At 46.4% G+C, this 25,172-nt stretch overlaps 1 protein-coding gene across 1 annotated transcript in view; it reads left to right on the top strand.

The window, feature by feature from the left end:
- Positions 1-12,596: 12,596 nt before the first annotated feature.
- LOC138481404 (leukocyte elastase inhibitor-like) overlaps positions 12,597-25,172 on the top strand; it is a 459,314-nt gene continuing 446,738 nt past the window's right edge. Inside the window, exon 1 of the mRNA XM_069613540.1 lies at positions 12,597-12,649. The gene's annotated coding sequence lies outside the window, so the exon portion shown is untranslated. The remainder of the gene's footprint in view (positions 12,650-25,172) is intronic.

The raw sequence follows: 25,172 nt of genomic DNA, 5'->3' as shown, positions 1-25,172 counted from the left end.
TTCGCCCTCGAATGGTCCAATGGAGGGGGGCCTGGGAGGGCTTCGTAATGTTCGGTAGCCAACACACATACTGAGGCACCAGTGTCTATTAGTACCTGCGTAGGGACCCCTTGAATGTTAACAACACACATCGGTTGTCTGCGTTTTCTCGCCCCGGTAGCCAAATTTGAGATGAAAAAGACCTCTTTATCCTCTTCCTCCTCCTCTGAGATGTTAAGTCTTTGGACATCCTGTTCCACAGAAGCGATGCTGCGTTGTTTTCTATATCCACCACTTAACCTCGCGGGTCCCCGCTGTGTGGCAACTGGGGCAGCAGCTCTGCACATTCTGGCATAGTGCCCTGGTGTGTTGCATCTTCCGCAGGTCCTCGATTTGGCTGGACAGTCTTCCGAATGCGGCAAATCATACCCACAATACTGACAAATGACCGCATTGCCTTGTGGAGATGTCGGTTCCTGCCTCTTCTGGTTCCACCTCGACTTTGTCTGGGACTGTCTCCCAACCGCAAAAGCTTCCTCGAGCTTGCCTGGGTGTGCAGCAGCATCCATTTTAGCCCTTCTACTCTCGGCAAGTTCGTATACCCTTCCACTGTCCAAAATCTGCACCAGCGACATACCTGGCTCTCTCAAGACCTGCCTCCGCAGTTTCCCTGTGCTGCACCCTTGAATCAGTTGGTGGCGGACCATTAACTCAGCATCCGTCCATCTGCACGTGGTGGCTAGCTGTCTCAAACATGCACAGAATTGATCTAATGTCTCCTCATCGTGCTGCTTTTCTCCACACATGACAAACCTGTCAAAGTCCACATTGGATAAGGGGATAAAATGATCCCTTAGCGCGGTTTTGACCGCATCGTAGTTTACCACAGGTAAGGTGAGAGACTCATAAATGTGCAGTACCTCTGTGCCCGCCGAGTACAATAGCGTCGCCACTTTGGCATCATCATCTGTTTCTCCAGTGGCGGCAAAAAACATGTCAAGTTTTTTTAATCAGAGGAGCCATCTCGGGCCTAGTTTCGAGGGGGGACCCGAGGTGTCAAATTCGTGCATTGGTTGTAATGAGCCATGCTGCCTCCTCACCACCTTCAACATTCCAGAGGCCTCTCTATCGCTATCCGTCATGTTCACAGGTCGCACAGGCACCTCAGACCGTGTTAGAGGCCGCAAACCTGGCTATATTCGTGTCTGACGTACCTGATTTGGCAAAAGGGGCAGTCTCCCTTCCTAGGAAGACTGCAGCAATGTTCAAAAATTTAGGGATTGTCTATCTCAGTGTTTAGACAGCGCACAACCGCCTTAAACACCATAAACAAAATGGCCGCCGTCACCCATGTGAGGATCGTGGCACACGTGAGATAAAATGCCCATAACGACACGTTTGTACGTGCCGGGCGTTTCTCTCCCCGTATCCCGCCTCGTCGCCAGTGTGATGGGGCTTCCCGTGCCTCGGGCCGCCCTGTACTAGCATCCAAGCATACACACAATGAGACTTGTACACAAACGTCTGGTCGTTCCAGGGTCCCGGCGGCAACTGCCTCGCGGACCGTCTTTATTCTTTACGCGCATGCACGGCCACAACGAGGCTAGCGCATGCACACATGCATTACAGACGTAACAATAATTAAAGAGATGAGAAACCCACCAGGCTGTGACAACACCCCAACCCCCTCAGAGGAACTATGCAACGACCTGGCAGACTACTTCAAGAGAAAAATCAATGACATCCGACAAACCATACAAAACATACCAACCGACCATAACATACTACCAAGCGATCCTATCACAGAACTTCAGCACAAACTCAAAAACTTTCCTGAAATATCAGCAGAGACATTCGCAATGCTGGTAAAACACAGCAAGAAAGCTGTATCACCCATGGATCCCTGTCCCCGGACATCTACAAATCAATCTTTGCACAAGGAACGCCAGCAGAATACTATAAAAACCTTTTGAATCGATCACTAACAACAGGAACTGTACCAAGGACCTTCAAATCAGCATAGAACAAACCACTTCTAAAAAACACAAGTGGCGATGTAGAAGACCTCTCCAACTACAGGCCGATCTCAAACAGTCGCTATTCGGCAAAACGCCTGGAAACCTACGTATATAAATTAACCCAAGAACATGTAAAAAAACACCACCTGCTAGACCAAGCTCAAGTCGGTTTCAGACCTGCAAGAGGAATGGAAACAGCACTACTGTCCATCTGGGACGGCCTTAAAACTAACGCAGACTCAAACACAACCTTAGCCCTTATCCTACTCGACACAGTTAGTCATGACACCCTAACCAAAAGACTAGAAGACATAGGCATAACAGACACAGCACTACTCTGGACTAAATCATTCCTAACAGACAGGACAGAAACCGTATGGATCAAACCCTTCAAATCCACTCCAAGAGTTAACGACTGTGGAGTGCCACAAGGATCCTCACTATCACCACTGTACTTTAACATCTACCAGACACCGGTTATCAGCATCTTCAAAAAATACAACATTACATGCTACAACTACGCAGATGATACGCAAATCATCTACCAAATCAAAGACACCCAAGCCAATGGCGCAACGCTAATCGAGTGTCTAAAAGAAGTCTTCAAATGGATGACTGCAAACAACTTGACAATCAACCCAGGAAAGACAGAAATCATGATCATATCCAAAGACCAAGAGAACAAAACCGCCATCCCATGGCCAATGGAAATGGGAATCGCACCATCACCATCTAAGGTAGTAAAAAATCTGGGAGTCCTGATGGACAACATTCTAACCTTAGAACCACAAATAAATGCAACAGTCAAGAAATTGTTTTTTCTCCTCCACACGGCAAGAAGAATCCTACCTTTACTTTCCTTCAGGCACAAAACACTCACTCATCATGTCAAAAATCGACTATGCAAACAGCCTCTACCTCGGAATACCAGAATACCTCCTGAAGAAACTGCAACGGATCCAAAATACAGCAGCCAGACTACTCCTCAAACTATCAAGAAGAGAACACATCACTCCTGCTCTAAAAACACTACACTGGCTCCCAGTAAAACATTGCATCACCTTCAAAACAATGTGCATAACGCACGGGGCAATCAGCGGACAAGGAGCAGAATTCCTACAAAAGAAAATAACAATCTACAAGCCAACAAGACTCCTCAGGTCAAGCAATGAAATCCACCTGGAACCAAAACCATACCTCAAGAAAAAACTGTGGGGCACCTCCTTCTACCACTTAGCTGCAAAAACCTGGAACAACATCCTAAAAGAAATAAGAAACACCAAAGATCACCTAAAATTTTGGAAATTACTAAAAACCTGGCTCTTCAACACCACAAACGAAAACTGAAACAGAAAGGAAAAGGGATGACCAAACTAGACTAGACACAGACAACTCCCAGACCCGACTGGGAAGCTCCCACGGCACCCGGACGAGTGACGTTGGGTAGAGTGCAACCCTTGGAGACTGAATTAAAAAAAAACACCATAATCCCACCCAACACCCCACTCGCCCCTTAGTTGCCACCAGGCACCACAGTATTATGGAATTGTCGGGATATTGGCAATCATCACAATAGTTGAGCTGTGGACATTGGCAGATGCACGGGCCGTATGAGTGGGAAGGTAAGATAGATAGGGCTACGAGGCAGGCTGGGGGAGGAGGGGGACAGATGTGAAAAGGACCTTGAAGGCCGGACGGACCCAGATCAGGACAGAGGCGTAGGGGTGCTACCGAAACCCATCTGGGGAGATTACAGAAGCCCTCCGCCTCAAGCCAGGATAGAGATGCCAACTAACCAATTGCACTAACAAATTTCCCCCTCTGCATACATCTCTCAAACACCAAACCAAAAACAATCACAAACCTACAGCACAACAAACCGCACAAACTTCACTACATGCCAACAACAAAACAAAAACACACATAGACTTGCACAACACTACACAATGACTACCGGCTGCAAACACCCCAGGCCCAGCCAACGGACCCTACCGGGCTGAGGCTGCCAACAGCACATCATTGCTCTCTTGCACTTTTCCAGCTCCCTCCCACTAACACCCCCGCAGTTCCTCTTTCAGAGCCGCCAGAGCGCCAGGGGACCACTCCGGTGGTGATATTGCGCGGTACAAATGTTCTTTAACATTAACATTAACACTTAATTCTGAATGAGTTTGCAAAGTTTGCTGGGATTCTGTCAAGAGGGGGCAAAATTAGAGGGGGGTCCCAAAATAATGCAAACACTTGTAAATGAAGTGCCATTTGATTAATCTACACTTAATTTGGCAAACTGATAACAGATCTATGTATAAATGTTTTTGAGAAGTTTGGTGGGATTTTGTCAAGAGAGGGCAAAATTAGAAGGGGGGCCCAAAATAATGCAAACACTTATAAATGAGGTGCCATTTGATGAGTCTACACTTAATTTGGCGAACTGATAATAGATCTACATATACATGTTTTTGCAAAGTTTGGTAGGATTTTGTCAAGAGGGGGCAAAATTAGAGGGGGAATTCCAAAATATTGTAAAGGCTTATAAATGTGGTGGTGCCATTTGAGAAATCTACACAAAGGTTTGTAAAAAGATTATAGATCTAGATATAAATGTTTTCGTAAAGTCAGAATGGATTTTGTCAAGTGGGGGCAAGGTTATATGACTATTTATGTGCATACATTTGACACTTTTTAAAAAATTAAACGTGGGTCGATTTCAGCAAACTTGAGTAAGGAACATTGGTAAGGACCAGAAAGCATGGTTTTGCAAATGTGCCCGTGTTTTATTTTTTGACAAGTGTCATAATGTGGGAAGAAAAAATAGTGATATACCTTTGCTGACTGAGGTGTAGCCTATGGCCATGAACAGTGGTCCATATCCCAGATTGTCTGGGATATGGAATAAGGTGATGATCCGGACAATCTGGCTACTGGCCATGACCACGAGGGACAACACATGGGGTTAAAGTGGTCATGTCCACCTGGGACTGACTTTGTGGTAAAGTTATTCGAAATTGAGATAGGTTTGAAAGGGAAGAAAAATGTGCTTGTGTCAATATGGTCATAGGGTTCTGTTTTCACCTTCTGCAGGCTGCGATGGAAAGCGAAGAGGGGCCCTTTTCTTTTCTTGAAAACTTCTTTTGTTTACCCTACGGTTTCTTTATTTATCTATATGAACAATTCTGTAAATCATAATGATGTTTAGATGTATAATGGCGAATATTAAAGACTGTAATCACCCAATTGAGAGATACAAGATCATTTCCCTTCTGAACAAGCTTAATCCCTCCATTGCATGTTTGCAAGAAACCCATCTCTCCATCCCAGAAGCTATAAAACTCAAATCCTTTTGGGTAAAGGATGTAATAGCAAGTGCAGCTCTGGGTCAGAGGAATGGTGTGGCTATTCTGATCAGTAAATAACTATCATATAAGATTGTGGGTCAGGATGCTGACACCATGGGAAGATGGGCCTGGGTTAAATTGCATATTGGATCTGATGTCATCACAATCATGTGCATTTATGGTCCCACCATGTCTGATCCAGATTTTTGGCTCGTTATCAAACAGATTATCCTTACATCTAACTTCCCCAACCCTATACTATGTGGGGACATGAACCACGTCTTTTACCCTTTTCTGGATAGAGTTTTTGAATTAACATTTTGATTTTCTAAGTCACACAAAGCCTTCAAGCAATGTCTTACTGAGACAGGTCTTATTGATACCTGGAGACTAGCACATCCAGTGCACTTAGACTATAAATTCCACTCACTTCCCCATGATGCACTCTCATGTCTGGACTACATATTCACTACCAAATCCCTTACAAATTCCATTAACGACTCCCACATCTCAAATATTACCATCTCAGACCATGTATTTTTTTTGTATTTTTATTGTGCTTTATATTGCGCCTTTGTCCAAAGCAATTTACATGAGAAAATCAACGGTACATAAAATCAGCAATACAAATCAGTGTCCAAATACTGCTGGTAACAATTAATGAGAGGAATGAAGCAGGTGAGTTTTTAGAGAGGAACGGAACAAAGAGTAAGAAGTAATGGAACGAAGAGACAGAGGGAGCATGTCCCAATGAAGAGGAGCAAGGAGCTGAAAAGAATGAAAGAGGGATTGATCAAGGGGGGACGGGGAACACGCAGCCTAAAAATACCAGAAGAACATAGAGAACAAGAGGGAATGTAAAATGAAAGGAGAGAGGCAAGATAGTCAGGGGCAAGTCCGTAGAGAGATTCAAAGAAAGTTATATTTAAGCTGAGAATAGAAAGACAGCCAGCCGAGTGAGGCAAGAGAAGAAGAGATTGAGTCCGGATAAGAAAGAAGACAGAGTGAGCGAAAAGAAGAATGGTAGATTGATTTAAGGGGAGCAAGACGTGAACAGGGGAGACCAAAAAACGTGACAGAACAATAAAATAGTCGAGGGAAGAATAACGAAGAGGTAAGATGTTTTGTGGCGTGAAAAGTGAGAAAAGGGGAGACTACAAATATTATAGAGATGAAATCGACAGGAGTGAGATGTAAAAGAAATATGATGGGCAAAGGAAAGATTAGAATCGAAATAAAGACCAACATTATGGGCTGTGGGAGAGATAGACAGACTAGAGCGCGGAAAAGAAAGAGAAGAGGGAGGAGACTGTGGTAAGAGAGTGTTAGCAGGAAAGAATAAAACTTAAGTCTTTCCGGCATTTAAAGTAAGAAAATGGGAGGTCATCCAGGATTTGATGGCAGAAAGGCAAGTATCACTACATTAGATCTTACTGATATTAAGAGACCATCCTCTAGATGGAGATTCAACAACTGTCTCTTTCAGGATAAGAAGTTCATCCAATCACTACTTTCTTTCCAACATCAATATTTTGAAGACAACTCTGATAATGACACTTCTGTAAGTAATTATTGGGATTCCTTTAAAGCCGCTCTTAGAGGTCACATCATTGCCTATTGCAGTATGAAAAAGAAACAATACAAAAAAGACCTTGACAATTTTACTAAGGCTGAAAAACAATTTTATCTTTCTTCTTCTTAGATCTCTGTACCGTCCTCTCCCTACGTTTTCAAATTAACAAAAAACTCACAGAACAAGCCTCTGGTGCTATATTAAAGTATAAATCCAAAATCTATGAAACTTCGAATAAGGCAGGTAGGGACCTTGATTTCTATCTCAAAGCAGAAAAAGAAAAAACTCTTATTGCTAGTATCAAAAATTCCTTAGGAACTGTAATTACTGAGCTTTCGGGCATCATTGAAACCTTCAAGAAATACTATTCTGATTTATACTCCCCAGATTCTATTATCCCAGAAGCCAATATTTCTAACTTTTTTAATGATATTAACAGAAGCTCCTACCCTAAAACTGATCTTACAGATCTCGAGGGAGAACGTACAACTAATGACATTAACCAAGCCATCAAAGGGCTAAGTAGAGACAACGCCCCAGGACCTGATGGCCTTTATACTGCTTTTTTTGTCAATTTTTGTGTCAGCTTACTCCTAGACTTAAAATCTTATTTTCCTCTTTCATGTTCAAAGGATTTTCATCCGGCACTTTTTCTGAAGCCCTTCTTATTCTATTTCCTAAACCAGGCAAATATCTTGATTTCCCTAAAAACTATGGGCCCATCTCCCTTATTAATGTAGAAAGTAAGCTCTTCGCCAAAATATTAGCTAATAGAATAGAATCTCAACTTTCCAAATTGATTAAATCCGATCAAGTAGGATATGTTAAAGGCAGAAACATCTCAGCGACATCCTGACTTTTACTGAACGCCTTACACATTACTGCCAGAGATAAAAATGACAAAGGCCCTCATTACGACCCTGGCGGAAATCGCGGTGCAAAATGCACCATGGAGCACGGCGGAAAGCTGCCGATAGCGCCATGGGGGTTGGCGGATTTTCCGCCCCATTCCGACCTTGGCGGGGCGGTAAATCCCCATTCCCCATTTTACCCTTCCCCATTCCCATTTTTGCCCCATAGGGTATAATGGGAGTGGGGAAGGCGTTAATTACGCCACCGTAAAATACGGTGGCGTAATTAACAACAAGGTCCCGTAGCGCCATGGATTTCTCCGCCCGGAAAAACCAGGCGGAAAACGCTCCATGGCGCTACGGGAACTCGTAGTAGGGCGGACGGGTCTGCCGCGAATAACGCTGGCGTAAACCCACTCCGCCAGGGTCGTAATGAGGCCCAAACAGTGTTATGCCGGCATTGCGCTATACGCTGAAAAGACCTTTGATCGAGTTAATTGGGATTTTATGTTCCATGCTCTAAAATGGCATAGGGGTGGCGTAGGCTTCATCTCCCTAGGAAAACTTCTTTACTCAAACAAAAATATCCCTGGTCTTTCTGTTGGTAACTATGAAACTAGGGTTGCTGCATATGCTGATGATATTCTTATCCTATCAAAGAACCCTAAACAACACCTTCCACGCTTGTTAGCTGTACTACAGGAATTTTCGGCAGTATCGGGTTATTTTTGGTTTCAAATGGTGTGCTAACTTCTTTAAATACTTAGATATACAGCTTGCCTCCCCTATTAACAGTACTATTAAAATCAATACTGACATCTTACTTAATAGGCTCTCCGAACTTACATCCATATGGTACCCCTAGATCTTTCCTGGACAGGGTTGTTTTGACACCATCAATATGATGCTTTCCCCCATCATCTTAGATATGCTACATATGCTTCCCGTCCCTCTTCCCACCACTCTTTTCAAATCCATTAACTCCATCCTACTGAATATTCTTTGGGGCAAAGGCAAATCTAAAAGAATTGCACTTAACAAACTCAAAACCCCCTTTGAACAGGGAGGAGTCAATTTTCCTGACTTCAGAAAATATCACCATGCCTTCCTACTTAAGCAGACTAGCTTCTGGTACACCCCGTTAGACTCTGATGACCTCCCATCCTGGTGCAAACTTGAAAAACAAATGGCTTATCCTCACGACATTGCTGACACCATTTTTCTCTTTCATCATGCAGCCTCCATCCTTTCTGACCCCATTAAAGCATCTAGATCTACCCTAAGAATTTTCATTTTTACATTAATTAAATCCGCCCCCAAGAGCTCTCTCCTTATCTGTGGTATAATAAATCTGTCACTATCAATAGCAGAATCTTTTTCCGGAAGGCTGGCTCACTAAGGGTATCAGATATATAGACCAAATGATCCAATATCATGCCATAACATCATTTCAGGATCTTAGAAGATCTTTCTCTCTACCACTATGAGATTTGACTTTCTATGACAAATTGGTTAATCCATGCCTTGACGGTCTTCAGGCTCATAATAATACTGTCTTATCACCTGGCACCACAAAGTTACAGTTTCTCTCCTCTGCTCCTGATGTCAAAACTGCCAAATGTTATAAACTGTTGGAATCTGTAGAACCATTGATTTCGAAAATGGGCTGTCCAAACTCAATGGGAAAACGACTGTTGCACTACATTTGTTGATAATACATGGTCTTTGTTATGTTCTAGAATCAAGAAAGTTTGTACTTCGGCCAACATAACCCGAACCTTCTTTTTTTCATCCATAGAGCCTTTATAACCCCTCTAAAATGCACAAAATCTCAGGTCCACGCTGATGGGATTTGTTGGTCTTGTGGAAATATCCGGGTTCGTACAAACATATGTTCTTCGACTGTCCTCATGTTTTTCGGTTGTAGCAGGATGTATGGAAGTACATGATGTTCATATTTAAAGTGCAAATCCCTCCTTCTTTTGCTAATGTTTTTCTTGGCAGCATTGCAGTTAAAGGAATGATATCTCTCCCGTCCTCCACTTTATATGAGCTTCGTATAGCCATCGCCATTAAACTCATCACTACTAATTGGAAGCAACTTTAACATTTCTCCTGCAAGAACTGGTGGATCAACGTTTGTCATAGTCACAGAATGGATCATTGCATGGCTTCCTACTTGAATAAACTGCCAAATTATAACTTGAAATGGCCCCCTTTCATTAATTACTTAGACTATCACAATATGTGGGCTCATGGTTCATACAAATGTTTCATTACATTATTATCTTACATATCTCACCATATTTTATTTTCTGTATCTGTAAAATTATGAACTTAAAAGCCTATTAGACCATTTACTGTGCACCTCTTCACTCCGTCTCCTCTTGTTTCTTCCCTCTTGTTCCGTGTGGTCTCAAGTATGTGTCACTTGGTTGTCCTGTGATTTTCTACATATATAACAGAAATGTATCTGTGACCTTTACAAAGCACTTATCTGTGCCTATATTAGCTAGATTGGATTTATTGCTAATGTTCTATATATATTAATGCCATATGTATACTATATGTATTGTATCAAACACATTCACAGTCATTGTAACTCATGGCTGCAGTTATGAAGTTTTCATGCTTAATTTATGAATACAAATCATTAAACTAAAAAAAAAAAAGACATCAACCGAAGATCAGCTGGAACCTGCAACCCCTGCAAATCGAGGGCCGGGACTATTGGTGGAAAAAGCAACCTGTGACTCTCTTCTTTTGTCCTACGAAGTCTGGGGAACAATCAGAGTATGGGGGTAAGTTACAGTGATTCTTACCTACCCCTAAAATCCCATTATAAACATCATTCTAACACTATTGGCTTTGCCATTACTTGCTTGCACAAGACTTCTGAAAGTTGGGGCTACTTCTGTTCCCTAGATTAACTTGTACTCTGACAATTAAAACCCTTCACTGGACCCCAGAGACCCTACCTGAATTTTTTTATGCCTCAAAAGTTCTGTTGAACTTTACCTAAACTATTAGGCAAAAGGCCCCAGACAACTTAGGGCTGGACATTTTAATTTAGGGATCATTCTCTGTGGACCTAAAGTGCATAATATAATCTTACCTTTTCCTTTCAGGAGTTTGTGATCTATAGTATGCCCTCTGATGAGTGAATGTATACATGAAATCTATTGTATCTAGTGATGTGTGATAACCCTACTTGCCAGTAGTCATTTTCTGTAGTGTGTTTGGCCAATAAATTATAATTGTATTTTTATGCATCCTGTCTAAGTGTAATCTGTGATTCCCATTGTGTGAACTAATTGTGGACCCTTTACAAGCTCACCACATCTGAAGAACTTAGCCTTGACCGCCTGTCACTGCTACCTGAATTGGTTTGGTTACAGCTCCCCAGAGTTGTCCCAGTCACAATATAGGTTGGCCTTCTATACATCTCTCCACCAAGTCAGAGTATAGAAAATCAGTCCTAACAAAGACCACCACAATAAAACAGGCTAAAACAATTATTAGAATCCTGTACCCAACCCAGAATTTACAACCCAAGTTTGCATATGCCCTAAACAAATCCTCAGTTTGCTTATACATTTAAAAGAAAACTCGGCTCCCTTGAGTGGCTATGCATGCACAGTGCCTATGCAATTGGACATCGTCCTCTCAGTAAACGCCTTGGAGTTTTTACAAAGGACTCCTATTTTTTCTCATCATACATGTAGAGTCTTTGAGAGGAGGTTGCTTGCTGGTCCAGTGCCATACCGCTTTGCAGGACAGATCCGAGTCATGGTCTTGAGCTATGAACAGTAATAGTAATTGTCCTAATTTTCAGATGTGGTTAATCAAACAGATTTACTAGTTTATTAGTTTGCTTGCAAGACAAATGGACAGAATCCAAGCTGTTAACTCATTCCCAACCAACTAACCAACCCTATCCCCACGATCCCTTCTTGTCCCTTCTGGGCTACTTGACCCTCGAAAATGCAAAGGCTTGTTAGGCCTTCAGGCACTCTATTCCGGCCTCACGTCCCTCATTATTAAAAAAACAGGAGTCCATCATTTGTGTTCATTCCGTAAAATATCATATGATGTTACAGTTTCGGGTAAACATGGCTGTTTGCTCGTACCTCCGATTTCATGCTTCTCTGATAAGGGGCGTACGCCTCCCCCTTCTTGGTGCTTTTCACTCTTGATGAGAGGTCCATTGTTTCTGCAGGTTTGAGCTGGTGTAATACACTGACTTCAGTTCAACAGCCTTGTCCCAGTAACCCCAAGCATACCATAATATCTGTACTCAGCAGACAAAGCCCATTTCCTAGTAAGCTCTGAATTTGACATTCCCAGTCAGCTCAGTTTGACATTCCCAGTCAGCTCCACATGTCCAGTAGGCATCCATTTTGATAGTCTAAGTATGCTATACATTACTTGTAAGGTCCCGGTTTGCAATTCAATTGACCTATCAGTTTGGCATTCTCAGTAAGCTGCCAGTTTATACAATTCATGTGGACTGCACAGAACAAACCCAACTCAGCCCCAAATATCACAGAGCTTGAGCTGTCATTATAGAAAACCTGCGTGTGAAAAGAAACAACACATAACCCTCGACCTTATAAAACATAATGGCTAGCAGTGTGATGAGGCGATGACCCATCGGTCAAAGAAAGGGCTTTCCAAATCGTCTGAGAAAATAAATACCTTCGATCCCCTGCCTAAGATGAAAACAGCTTCGCAGCTGAGGTTTAAACATAGGTAGAGTGTTCAAGTATATGCTAGAACGATTCCACAATCACAAACATTCTGTAACAATGCCGTGTTCCACAGGAACTCAAATCGCTGTGTCAAATCAATTTACAAGAGCCTCAGGAACCAACCATTGTTTTTGGCAATAAGGTAAAAAAAAAATAGCCCTAGACAACAGTATTTGGAGTCTTGTTACCTAGCGATGAAATCTTTGTGCCTTTTAGACCTAACATCCTTAAAAGATGGTTGAAAGTTTAAAATCTTGGTATGAGTGTAACTGTCAGTGGCCAAAAGTGTGTTTCTGTTAAGTCCTTTTTATTTAACATGTCCTTTGGAACTGCAAGTAAATAGGTGTCACTAGTTAAGCTACCAAAGTATTAGGACAATAATGAATATGGTTGGATTAATTTTCATACAATCTATCATTTGTTAACATTTAGGTGGTACTTATTTTAGAATGTGTTCATATATGGCAGAAGGTTTTGCCAGGATTCTATCAAAAGTCAATAAAAAATTAGGTTTGAGTGTATTAAGCACATTGTTTATATTCACAGCTATTTGACTTGATTATAATCGTATTTACAACATTTGGCTTTCACCTATTTTGAAACATGAAATCAACTATAACCAACCGACAAGTTGGATGGGAAGTCCACATTGGACAATTGCAAGCAATTTGTTATTACGAGTTTGTAGTGTCCATTCTAACACAGATATGAGATTAGCTGCAAGAAGGGTTTATGCAATACCCAAGCCTCCCTTGAAGATAATGCGTTTTCCACCTGAGACTCTGGAAATTTTATTTGCCACATACATTTTAAGATTTTCTGTTGTTTTTCCAGGTATATATATAGATATATATAACAATAGCAACTACCTCTTACTAAAAATGAATGTCTCCCCCAACTGCACCATAACCATGCACATTGTTAACGACCCCCAGGCCCATGTATCGACTTCCAGGACACCCTTATCTCTACACTGTCTAACAACATCAAAAAGACCTCACAGGTCATACTCCTGGGAGACCTCAACCTAGGGCTCAACGACCCTAAGGATACCCCTGCCAAATCCCTCAAGAACGCGCTATCCAACCTGGCCTTCCCGCAATGTTTATCTGACCCTACTGATATTAAAGGGCACACCCTCGACTGGATCAGTCATCACAACTGTTCCATACTCATCACCGCCAACACCCCCATCCCTTGGTCCGACCACCAGTATATCCAATTCAACATTGGAACCAAGAAAGGGCCCCTCACACCTCCACCACCTTGCCCGGCCACATACGCAAGGAGCTCACGCCTACTCACAGTCGAAACTTAGCACCTTACCTTCTCAACCCTGCCTTGCAGGCCCCGTCCTCCAATAACCCTGAAACCGTAGCTAACACCTTCAAGGATGTCATCACTTCAACCGTGGATGCCATCGCTCCACTGACCCTTAAAAAAGCCAAAAAAGTCAAACACGCTAACTCATGGTTCTCCAAAGAACTTCTTGACCAACGTGCGCAAAAAAGGATTGCCCTCTCCACATGGAAAGCCAACCCCTCTGAAGCCACTAAACAGAAGTTCAAAGCCATCTCCAAATCCTACAAAACTAACATTACCTTAGCTAAAGCTGCCTCCTTCAACGCTAGGATTTATGACGCCAAGTCGGTGTCTAAGGAGCTATTCACCATTTTTAGGGAACTGGAAAAACCATCTGCTCCCCCTCCATCAGTCATCAAAGATGACAAGTGGTGTAATAGTATTCAATCTGCTATGCTAGAGAAGCTTAACACTCTCCAAACCAAAATTCGCGGACACCAAAAAGCCCTCTCCAGCCTCATAGCGAACCTATGCGCTGAACCACCCACCAAGACCACCTCCTCCCCACTATTTGACTTCAAAGATATCACTGAGCCAGAGGTCATCGCACTGCTCAATTCCATCAAACCATCCAACTGCAAGGGTGATGCCTGCCCAGCCGGCCTCATCAAAGACTCGGCATCTACCCTATCCCCCTTCCTAACAGCTTTTATTAACTCCTCCTTCCAGTCAGGCCATGTTCGTCTGGACTCAAGGAAGCATGGGTTCGCCCACTCCTTAAAAAACCTTCGCTCGACCCATCAGTCCCTGGGAACTACAGACCCATCACCACTGTACCATTTCTGCTCAAAATCTTGGACAAAGCAGCATTCCTGCAAGTCCAACAGTTCCTGGAAGAATACCGTCTCCTCGGCCTGCGGCAATCTGGCTTCCACCCACGACACGGCACCGAAACGGCCCTCCTAGACTTAAAGAACCAAATGGACGATCTTAGAGACGCAGGCAAACCTGCTCTCCTATTGCTCCTGGATCTTTCCGCTGCCTTTGACCTGGTTGACCACAACACTCTGTGCCACCATCTAGCCACCCAAGCTAACTTCTCCACCAAAGCCTGTCAATGGATCACCTCCTTTCTCCAAGAAAGGGCCATGAAAGTATTTTCTGACTCAGCCTCCGCCACTCCCAGCCTCATCACCGGTGGTTTTCCTCAGGGTTCTTGTATCACACCCACGCTATACAACCTCTTTACGAGGCCCCTGTTCAGCATCCTTCATTCCCTTGGCATCTCATATACTAACTATGTGGATGACACACAGGTACTTATCCCTCTCACGGGCGATTACCTAACAGATACCAAAACCCTCACCACCATCTACTCTACCATCCAATCTTGGATGGCAGAGAACTGGCTCTGCCTCAACAGTGAAAAAACTGAACTAATTCTCATAGGGTCACCCTTCACACTGGGCAACCTCGGAGATCAGTACGCCTCCTTCACCATCGACAACATTCCCATCAAGGTTTCCAACCACGTTAAGACACTTAGAGTCTACCTGCACTCTGATTTGTCCATGGACAGACAGGTCAATGCCATCGCCGCCTCCTGAGCCTACTACTCCAAAGTCCTCCATGCTGCCAGGCCCTTCCTGTCCCACCATAACTGCCTCACCATTGCCAGGGCAATCATCGGGTCATGGCTAGACTACTGCAATGCCAGACTACTGCAATGCCCTTCTTGTTGGGACCTCCAACAAAAACATTGCCAAATTGCAGCTAGTCCAAAACAACGCACTGAGGGCAGCCACAGGTACCCCAAGAAGAGACCATATCTCCGAAATCAGAAGACAGGCACACTGGCTCCCTGTCAAAGAGAGAATTGTCTTCCAAACTCTCGCCCTCACTCACAAATGCCTTCACGAACTTGCCCCTCCCTACCTGACACACAGAATTATCAAGCACACTGCCACAAGACCCTTAAGATCGTGTTATGCCAACACGATTGTCACGCCCGCAACGTGAAAGGTGCGCGCTGGTGGCTCCAGTTTCCCCACCCAGGCAGCCATGCACTGAACGCACTGCCACCCCACTTAAGATTGATCGAGTCACACCAAGCTTTTTGCAAAGCTATCAAAACCAGGCTCTTTGTTTAAATTGCCTCTCGCTTTACTATGAATATGCAAATGTCATTTCCTGCATCTGTACTTGTTCCTGTGCAACCATGAGACCTTTGGTCACTTGTCTGTAAATCATAAGCCCTTCATTTTCTGTAAAAGCGCCTCAATGCCTTATGGGCTGCAAGCGTGATCTACAAATGCAAATAAATAAATAAACATGCATAATAGCTGAGGAAGGACAACCACGTTAATGGCGTGGCTTCTGCCCAATAACAGTGTCCGTTTTGCTGCATTGTTTGTGGCATGTTTTATGGGGGAAAACACTTCATGCCCCCGCCCAGGTTCCCCCATAGGATCCTCACCCGCTCTATCCTAAAAATCATTAAACAAAAAAAAAAAAAACCCGTCCTTTTACAAATTTCATTGGAAAAAGCATTGGGACCGCCACGATGAGGGGCGGGCAAGATGTCTTCAATCTACTCCTTAGTTCCAGGACCTTGAAGAGAGGAGCCAGTAGACCAGGATCTTATGTTGGGAAAGAGAAAAGGATGATGTTGTTGCAAATATTCCCAGCTATTTTACTTTGGTATGCTCCCACTGAAAGTCAGAGAAGGATTTTAAGGAATGAACACTAGGTTTTTTATTTGGAAATATTCAACACCGTAGATTTGGAGGGATTCATTTTGAAACTAGAGATTGCATACAAGGAGGAGGGTTGGGATAGTTTTTCTAATTTTCAAGATTAGATCATATGCAAAAACGACTGTTATAGATGAGGATGATTCCAATTTTAATTTATTTCCCAAGTAAGCAATGCTATTTAGGTATTGGATGGCACAACTAATTAGCTGTACCATTTAGGCATTATACCTTGTGTTCATTTGTCTACATTATTATAAATAGGTATGATTTCTATTTTATTTCCTAAGCATGCATTACCATTTAGGCATTAGATTGCATAATGTCTGAGGTATACTGTGGAGGCATTATGTTCACTTCTCCATACTCATTTTTACATTAATTGTACCTATTTTGTTGTAATAATTTATACTGTTTTTTTTGCCTAAGGTACAATGGCTACTTTCAGTTCCAAGACAGTCTTTCATTAATAGTTACACTATTCCCGTTGCATTCATCCCATAAAGAGTTACTCATTATGTTTAAGATATAGTGGCGGCTGTTTATTGAGTTTCCATGATGATACGTTTGGTTGTGTATTGTAGTTGGTGCCTCAAATGTGAAAACTGGATTATGAGTGTATTTTCAGGTCGATTCATGGAATTAATGTGCGCCGAAAACTTCGGCGCAAGCGTGCGAAAAAGTGCGATTCGCAGTGAAAGAGCGAAAATCGCAGTGCAAGTGCGAAAATCGCAGGGAAACCAGCGCACATCGATTCATGGAAGTCCGTGAGCGAGAAAAATATTGGATGTGCGCTGAAAAAGTGCGCGGCGCACGCCGGCGCACAGGTCATCTAATGGCGTCCGCTAAGGCCACAGCGAAATCGCACATAGTGCGGCGCACATAACAAAAGTCGGCGGAATACGGGGCATTGCACACAGAATGGGGAACAACTCGTGAAAATGTGGGCGTCAGGGGGGAAGTACAGGAGGCAAGTGCGCGGAACGCCCACACGCTCACCTACAACACGTATTCATGGAATCGAATAGGGCAAACCAGCGCACAGGCAAAGACGCGCACAGGGCCATACACGTCCGCCACACGAAAGCAGGCGGTACCGTCCCTGCGCAGGAAAAAAATGTGCGGCAAAATGTGCGCTAACAAAAAGCACGTATATACAGCTATGATGAATGTCCCATACTGTGGCCCTCTAGGACAAATGACGTGCAAAGGGGTACGCGACAAACACGGACACCTGCTGTGTCAAAAATAGCGTGTGCGTGTATTCCTGGCGTGTGCGGGAAGTATTACACGCTATCGGGCCTGGGGGAGCGGGTACGTGTATTTCAGGGGTGCGCGAGAAGTTTTACACGCGATTGGCCTGTGTACGTGTATTTCAGGGGTGCGTGGGTGTTTTCACACGCGATCGGGCCTGGGGGAGCGGGTACGTGTATTTCAGGGGTGCGCAAGAAGTTTTACATGCGATTGGCCTGGGTATGTGTATTTCAGGGGTGCGCGGGTGTTTTCACATGCGATCGGGCCTGGGGGAGCGGGTACATGTATTTCAGGGGTGCGCAAGAAGTTTTACACGCGATTGGCCTGGGTACGTGTATTTTAGGGGTGCGCGGGTGTTTTCACACGCGATCGGGCCTGGGGGGGCGGGAACGTGTATTTCAGGAGTGCGCGAGAAGTTTTACACGCGATTGGGCCTGGGGGAGCAGGGTACCACTCACCGTCTGCCTTGCATGTAGAAGAACGCGTAGCCAACACCCACCCGCTGTGAAGTAATAGCGTGTGAACCCCAACGCCTGCAAAACACACGCACCGCACCCCAAGAAAAGCACGTACAGAGCAATGGAAATCCACGTGGGATCTTCAAGCCCTGCCAGGGCAACGCCCGTGCGCGATACGTCACAGACGCGCTTACGCGCTAAGGGCCTTTCCTCGAATTACACGCTGACGTGCAGATTTTTCACGTGCCAAATCACTCCGTATGAAGCTGGCCACGCGTAAGCACACGGAAGACCACGCTCCTGCCCAAAAGGCCGAATTACTGCCCCCCAGAGCCCCGAGCAGCCTCCCACGAGCCATCTGCTGCTGCCTGCCTGCCTGCTGCCACCGTGCCCTGCCATTTGGTGCCTGCACATCAGCCATCTTCAGGGGTCCAGTTGCTGTGTCCACCCCTGCTGGAACAGAAGACTCCCGACTGGGATACCATCGCTCCACAGCCCAGCCCCAGGACCCAGTTTCCCACCCATGCCTGCCTCGGGGGTCGCCATGTCGGGGCAAACACCATCCGAGACCACTGGCGACCCCCAGTCAGAGGGCCAGAGGGCCACCAGCTTCAGTCAGAAGGAAGTTGGTGTCCTGGTGGAGCATGTCCTGGGGCATTATGATGCCCTCTTCGGATCATCACGCGCCGACAAGGAAGGACGGGACAGGATCTGGACGGACATCGTGACTGCCATCAACGCGGAGGGGGTGGCAGTCCGACTATTCCATCCTGTCAAGAAGCGCTGGGAGGACTTCAGGTCCAGGACACTCAACAAGGCCCGGCGCCTCTTGAAGGCAGCGGATGCTAAGGGGCCACTTGTTGGAAGATCAGATGAGGGTCCTGGAATGCATATCCCCAGCGCTCCACGTCCAGGTCCTTGAGAGGCAGACCCGTCTGGAGTCGAGCGGTAAGTGGCCAAGCATTGCTGTGTGAGACAGGGCATGTTGCAGTGTGCTGGTTGTTTGATACTTGCCTGTATGTGTGACATAGGCCATGTACGCGTATGTGTGTGCAGGGACATCATGGTCATGCATGTGAGACCAGTAATGTGTGAAGCACACGGTTGGTGTATGTGTTTAAATGCTACATGGGGAGCCCTATGCGGAATGGACACATGAGAGCATGCCAGTCTCTGTTCCTGGACATGGGTGGGGGTGAGGGATGGGTGATGATGCCATGTACATGTATGGTGTCCATGTCTGTGTGTCTGACCTGCGTGTCTGTGACTTGTCAATGCCATGGATGCATGACACATGTCTGTGTCAATGTTCTGATTCACTGATGCAGCCTAGCTATCCTTGCATCCACTGTGTCTGGGGTGTACGAGTCCAGATGGATGAAAGTACGGTGAAGTGTGTGAATGTGATAGGCATGACCCATGATGCATGCGAGTTCAAAAACAACATTGTATGTTTCAAGAGTCCCTTGTCCCATGTTTGCTTATGTCCATAGCATGTGCCATGCCTGTTACTGCATGTGTTTTGCCTCCACTGACCCATGTGTTGTGGAGGGACATGATGGAAGTGATCTTTGACAGTGCCACTCATCTGCTATTGCTTCCTCTCTAGGGGACCATTGCACAGTACCCTGATGCTTGTGTTCTATGTCTCCCTCTACACAGCGCAAAGTGAAGAAGAGGGCGGAGACGGCGCTGTGGAGCAAAGCAGCGGGGATGCCCCCATGGCTGCAGCGGAAAGGGTGGATGAGCCCCCACAGGGGCTTGCAACGGCGGAAGACGGTGTGGAGCCATCCAGGTTGGTGGTTTCCACAGAGAAGGAGGAGGCCGCTACTGAGCCGCACATGGGGCATGGTGGGGGCATCGCTGCTGGTGCAAGTGGTGCAGTCCAGGGGCAGGGGCAGGATGCAGCACAGGTCGCCGTGGAGGTGCCTGTGCATGTCACTGTCCCTGACACTGTGACTGCACCACCATGCACCAGCAGGGATGCCCCATCCCAGGCCTGTCCGCAGGTAGGGGGATGTCCATGTCATCTGACTTCCCTCCACCTGCGGACGAGGGGACCCCTGGCCGTATGGAGAAGGTCCTGATTGGTGTCGCGTTGCGCACGGGTGTCATTCGTGATGAGGTGCCTGCTTCCCGGGGGAGCACGCACGTCATCACGAAGAGCACCGTGCCAACGTGGCCCAGTTGGGAGCGGTCGTGGTCGGGGGTCTCGTACATGTGTCGGGCACTCTGGCGACTCTCTCCTCCTCTGTGGAGGCTATGCGCCAGTCGTTCTCCATGCCGTCTTCCGGCCCAGATGCCACCAGGGCCCCCTGTGGACCTGCCCCGACCAATGCAGCCACCTCGGTGGGGATCCCATCCCTGCCACAGTCGGGAGTCGGAGGTCCAGCAGGGGTGGACACACCAGCACCTGGACCCCAGCAGATGGAGGATGTGACGGCATCATCGGGCAGGGCACGTGCACGACGGCGTCGGTGGATTCCATCAGCCTGGATGCCGTCGTACTGGCACAGGCAGTTGCGTCGGAGGCAGCGGCAGGCTCGACGTGGGAGGCATCATGGCTCGGGGCCATCAACATCAGGGGTGCAGGCATCGGCCGGAGGGCAGGAGAACCCTGGAATGGGAGTGGCTTCCGTGTGGGAGCGGTTGGGCCAGCAGATAGGTGCGGAGCGGCAGCGGGCAGAGGAGGAACGGCTCACAATGGTCAGGGCGGAGGGCGCTGAGGCGGGCTGAGTGCCTCGAGGGTCTTCGCAGGGAGTTGGAGCTGGACACTGCATTATCCCTGCGAGACCTCGGGGCCAGGGAACATACCCGCCTCCAAGCCATTGAACAGGAGTTCGATGATGCCCTGGCCCATGACAACAACCAGTGAGCCGTCGGACTAGCCCGCTGCCCTTGTAAATAGTTATGTAGTTAGTGTTAGGTTTCCTTTGCTTTTTTATTTATTTTGGACCTTTTGGACAATGGACCACATTTTTGTATATAGTTTTTTTATTAGGTAGTATTTTTAGATAGGTTTCATTTCTTCAGTTGGGATCATGGACCCTGGATTGTTTATCTGTATATAGTTGACTGTTGGATTTTAGTTTTTTTTTTGATTTACCCATGGAGCAATGGTTTTCGGTTTTGTTTTTCCCTTGGATTTACTTTTTTGAACTGTGACTTTGGACACCTTTCCTTTGGATTATGATTTGTGGTTTTTCATTATTTTACGGACATACTGCTTTTGGTTTTTGATTCCCATTGTCGTTTGTTTATTTTTAATTCCAATTATGTTGCTTTTAATACATTTATTTAATCAAACTTCAATGTGTAGTATCATCTCATTGGTTTCAGGCATATCATGATATGGGTTTTGACATTCACTTACACACATTGTGTGTATGTGAGGGACATGTGTTCATTTACATACTTGCCATTGGGGTTGTATCATGCAATTGGCATTTCGAAGTGGGTGGATGCAATACTTGGGTGGGTGTTTGGCATGTGGAGGCTGCCCATAAGGGCCAGGGATCTAGATTGTGATGACGTGTTGGCTGGGGGACATGTGTCAGGGCCTGCTGGCAGGTGCCCCGCAATGCTGGGGGTTGGGGGTGCAGGGGGACATGAGTGGGACATGAGTGGGGGCCTGCTGGCAGGTGCCCCGCAATGCTGGGGGGTGGGGGTGCAGAGGGACATGAGTGGGACATGAGTGGGGGCCTGTTGGCAGGTGCCCCGCAATGCTGGGGGATGGGGTGCACGGGGACATGAGTGGGACATGAGTGGGGGCCTGCTGGCAGGTGCCCCGCAATGCTGGGGGGTGGGGGTGCAGGGGGACATGAGTGGGACATGAGTGGGGGCCTGCTGGCAGGTGCCCCGCAATGCTGGGGGGTGGGGGTGCAGGGGGACATGAGTGGGACATGAGTGGGGGCCTGCTGGCAGGTGCCCCGCAATGCTGGGGAGTGGGGGTGCAGGGGGAGATGAGTGGGACATGAGTGGGGGCCTGCTGGCAGGTGCCCCGCAATGCTGGGGGGTGGGGGTGCAGGGGGACATGAGTGGGACATGAGTGGGGGCCTGCTGGCAGGTGCCCCGCAATGCTGGGGAGTGGGGGTGCAGGGGGACATGAGTGGGACATGAGTGGGGGCCTGCTGGCAGGTGCCCCGCAATGCTGGGGGGTGGGGGTGCAGGGGGACATGAGTGGGGCCTGCTGGCAGGTGCCCCGCAATGCTGGGGGGTGGGGGTGCAGGGGGACATTAGTGGGACATGAGTGGGGGCCTGCTTTGCTGGGGGCCTGCTTTGCTGTGCCTTTGCTGGGGGGCATGCTCATGTTGGGTGGGCTGCCTGCGGGACATGACCAGGGATGCAGGGTAGTCCCCTGTGGTGTGGGCTGCCTGCAGGGGCCGTGGAGGGTGTACAGGGAACACCTGGGAGGACCCACACTGCCAAATCACATGTAGGACTCCCCGGCACCCCCGAAATACACGTACCCTGCTGAAATCGCGTGTGAAACTTCCCATGCACCCCAGTAATACAGGTACCCTGCTGAAATCACGTGTGAAACTTCCCGCGCACCCCTGAAATACACATACCCAGGCCAATCGCGTGTGAAAACACCCGCGCACCCCTGAAATACACGTACCCAGGCAAATCGCGTGTGAACACACCCGCGCACCCCTGAAATACACGTACCCAGGCAAATCGCGTGTGAAAACACCCGCGCACCCCTGAAATACACGTACCCAGGCAAATCGCGTGTGAAAACACCCGCACACCCCTGAAATACATGTACACAGGCCAGTCACGTGTGAAACACACACGCACCCCTGAAATACACGTACCGAGGCCAATCGCATGTAGAACTTCCCGCGCACCCCTGGAATACACGTACACTGCTCCCACAGGCCCGATCGCATGTGAACACACCCGCGCACCCCTGAAATACACGTACCCAGGCAAATCACGTGAGAAAACACACGCGCACCCCTGAAATACACGTACCCAAGCAAATCGCGTGTGAAAACACCCGCGCAGCCCTGAAATACACGTACCCAGGCCAGTCGCGTGTGAAAACACACGCGCACCCCTGAAATACACATGCCCAGCCCAGTCACGTGTGAAAACACACGCGCACCCCTGAAATACACGTACACAGGCCAGTCGCGTGTGAAAACACACGCGCACCCCTGAAATACATGTACCCAGGCCAATCGCGTGTAGGACTTCCCCGCGCACCCCTGGAATACACGTACACCGCTCCCCCAGGCCCGATCGCGTGTAAAACTTCCCGCGCACCCCTGGAATACACGTACCCAGGCCAATCGCGTGTAGAACTTGCCGCGCACCCCTGGAATACACGTACACCGCTCCCCCAGGCCTGATCGCGTGTAAAACTTCCCGCGCACCCCTGAAATACACGTACCCAGCCCAATCGCGTGTAACACTTCCCATGCACCCTTGAAATACACATACCCAGGCCAATCGTGTGTGTAACTTCACGCGAACCCCAGTTATACACGTACCCGCTCGCACAGGCCCTTTCGCGTGTGGAAGTTACCGCGAAACCCGTAATACACGTTCCCCGCTTTGCGTTTGCTGTTTGGCAGTCCGGTAAACTGGTTTTGGGTTGTCGCAGACCTTTGCGCTGGATTGGGGATTTTGATGCAAGGGCGTTCTTGAGGGCGTAACTGGCGCTGCTGCAGGGTTGCTGCGCCACTCTGCGCCACGGCTGGTTTTGGAGGCTAAAATCCATGAATACGCTGTGCGCTGAAATGGATTTTATCGTACGGGAACACTGTGCGCCAGCCGCCTGCGCCACTTTTGTGCGAATTTCCATGAATTACCCTATTTGTGTTTAATGTATGAAGTTTAACTCCATTCACACTGCAACCCAGTACAATTAATTTCAAGTAATCCGGAGAATTATGTCAATTGTTTCTTTTATTGAAAATTTACATTAAACACACATCTCATCAACTAAACAAGCATCTAATCTAATCTAACAATATAATAAAAGACCAGATGTATGTATGTCCTCTATGTTTGTCGCTTCGCCTGTTGTCACCGCTAGAGGGAGCTGTTTCTTTAGGATATATAGAGACAATGCCAATTCGCATATCTTCGCCTGTTTTCACCACTAGAGGGAGCTGTTGTCTTACGATATGTATTAGTTCTACTGTGTTCATGAAAACCTCCACTTTGGCCCCTGTACACTGCCTCTTGCACTAGTTTGATAATAGTTGTTTCATTATCTACATATAGGAAATTGATTAGTACTGTACTCTGATTATGTATTTACGGTTGTTATACAAGATTACACAAAGGACGTTGATTAAGACACGTATTACATACTGCAATTACGTTGTTTATATTTGTTTTGGGAAGTTTCCATTTTGCAAACTATCCAGTAACAGTTCATGCAGATCGTGTTGTTCCTGGTCTGTAAACATGTCTTCATGAAATTCATCATCAATGTCATGAAGTACACTAATACATGAATGGGCGGCTTGGGCATGGTCTATGCTAATGGCATTTAAAGGGGGATTTTTGCATAAATTTACTTGATGAAGGCATGTGAATTCCTTCTCTTAAATGAGTTAGTTGTAGGAGAATATATAATGATATTTTAGCATAACAGTTTGCGTCTGCACTATTTGCCAAAGCTGCTGAACCATTTTCTACAGTTATTGTATTACATGCTACTTTTTGAAGGTACATTCAATTTAGATTTTCTTCCCTTTATGTTTATTAGTTATGATATTTCGTGGAGCTTTAGTCTATTGTTTCTTTATGCACCTGGCTATGTATATCAATTTGGGGTAAGCGAGATGCATTTAAATAGTGTGATCTATTCCATTCTATGATACCGCATATATGTGCAGCGATTTAATTTGATTAACAGCTGAGGACTGTGAGGTAC

Source organism: Ambystoma mexicanum, chromosome 5p, assembly GCF_040938575.1.
Source record: "Ambystoma mexicanum isolate Mex_15411 chromosome 5p, UKY_AmexF1_1, whole genome shotgun sequence".
Classification (NCBI taxonomy): domain Eukaryota; kingdom Metazoa; phylum Chordata; class Amphibia; order Caudata; family Ambystomatidae; genus Ambystoma; species Ambystoma mexicanum.
This window is presented reverse-complemented; position numbering and strand designations above follow the sequence as displayed.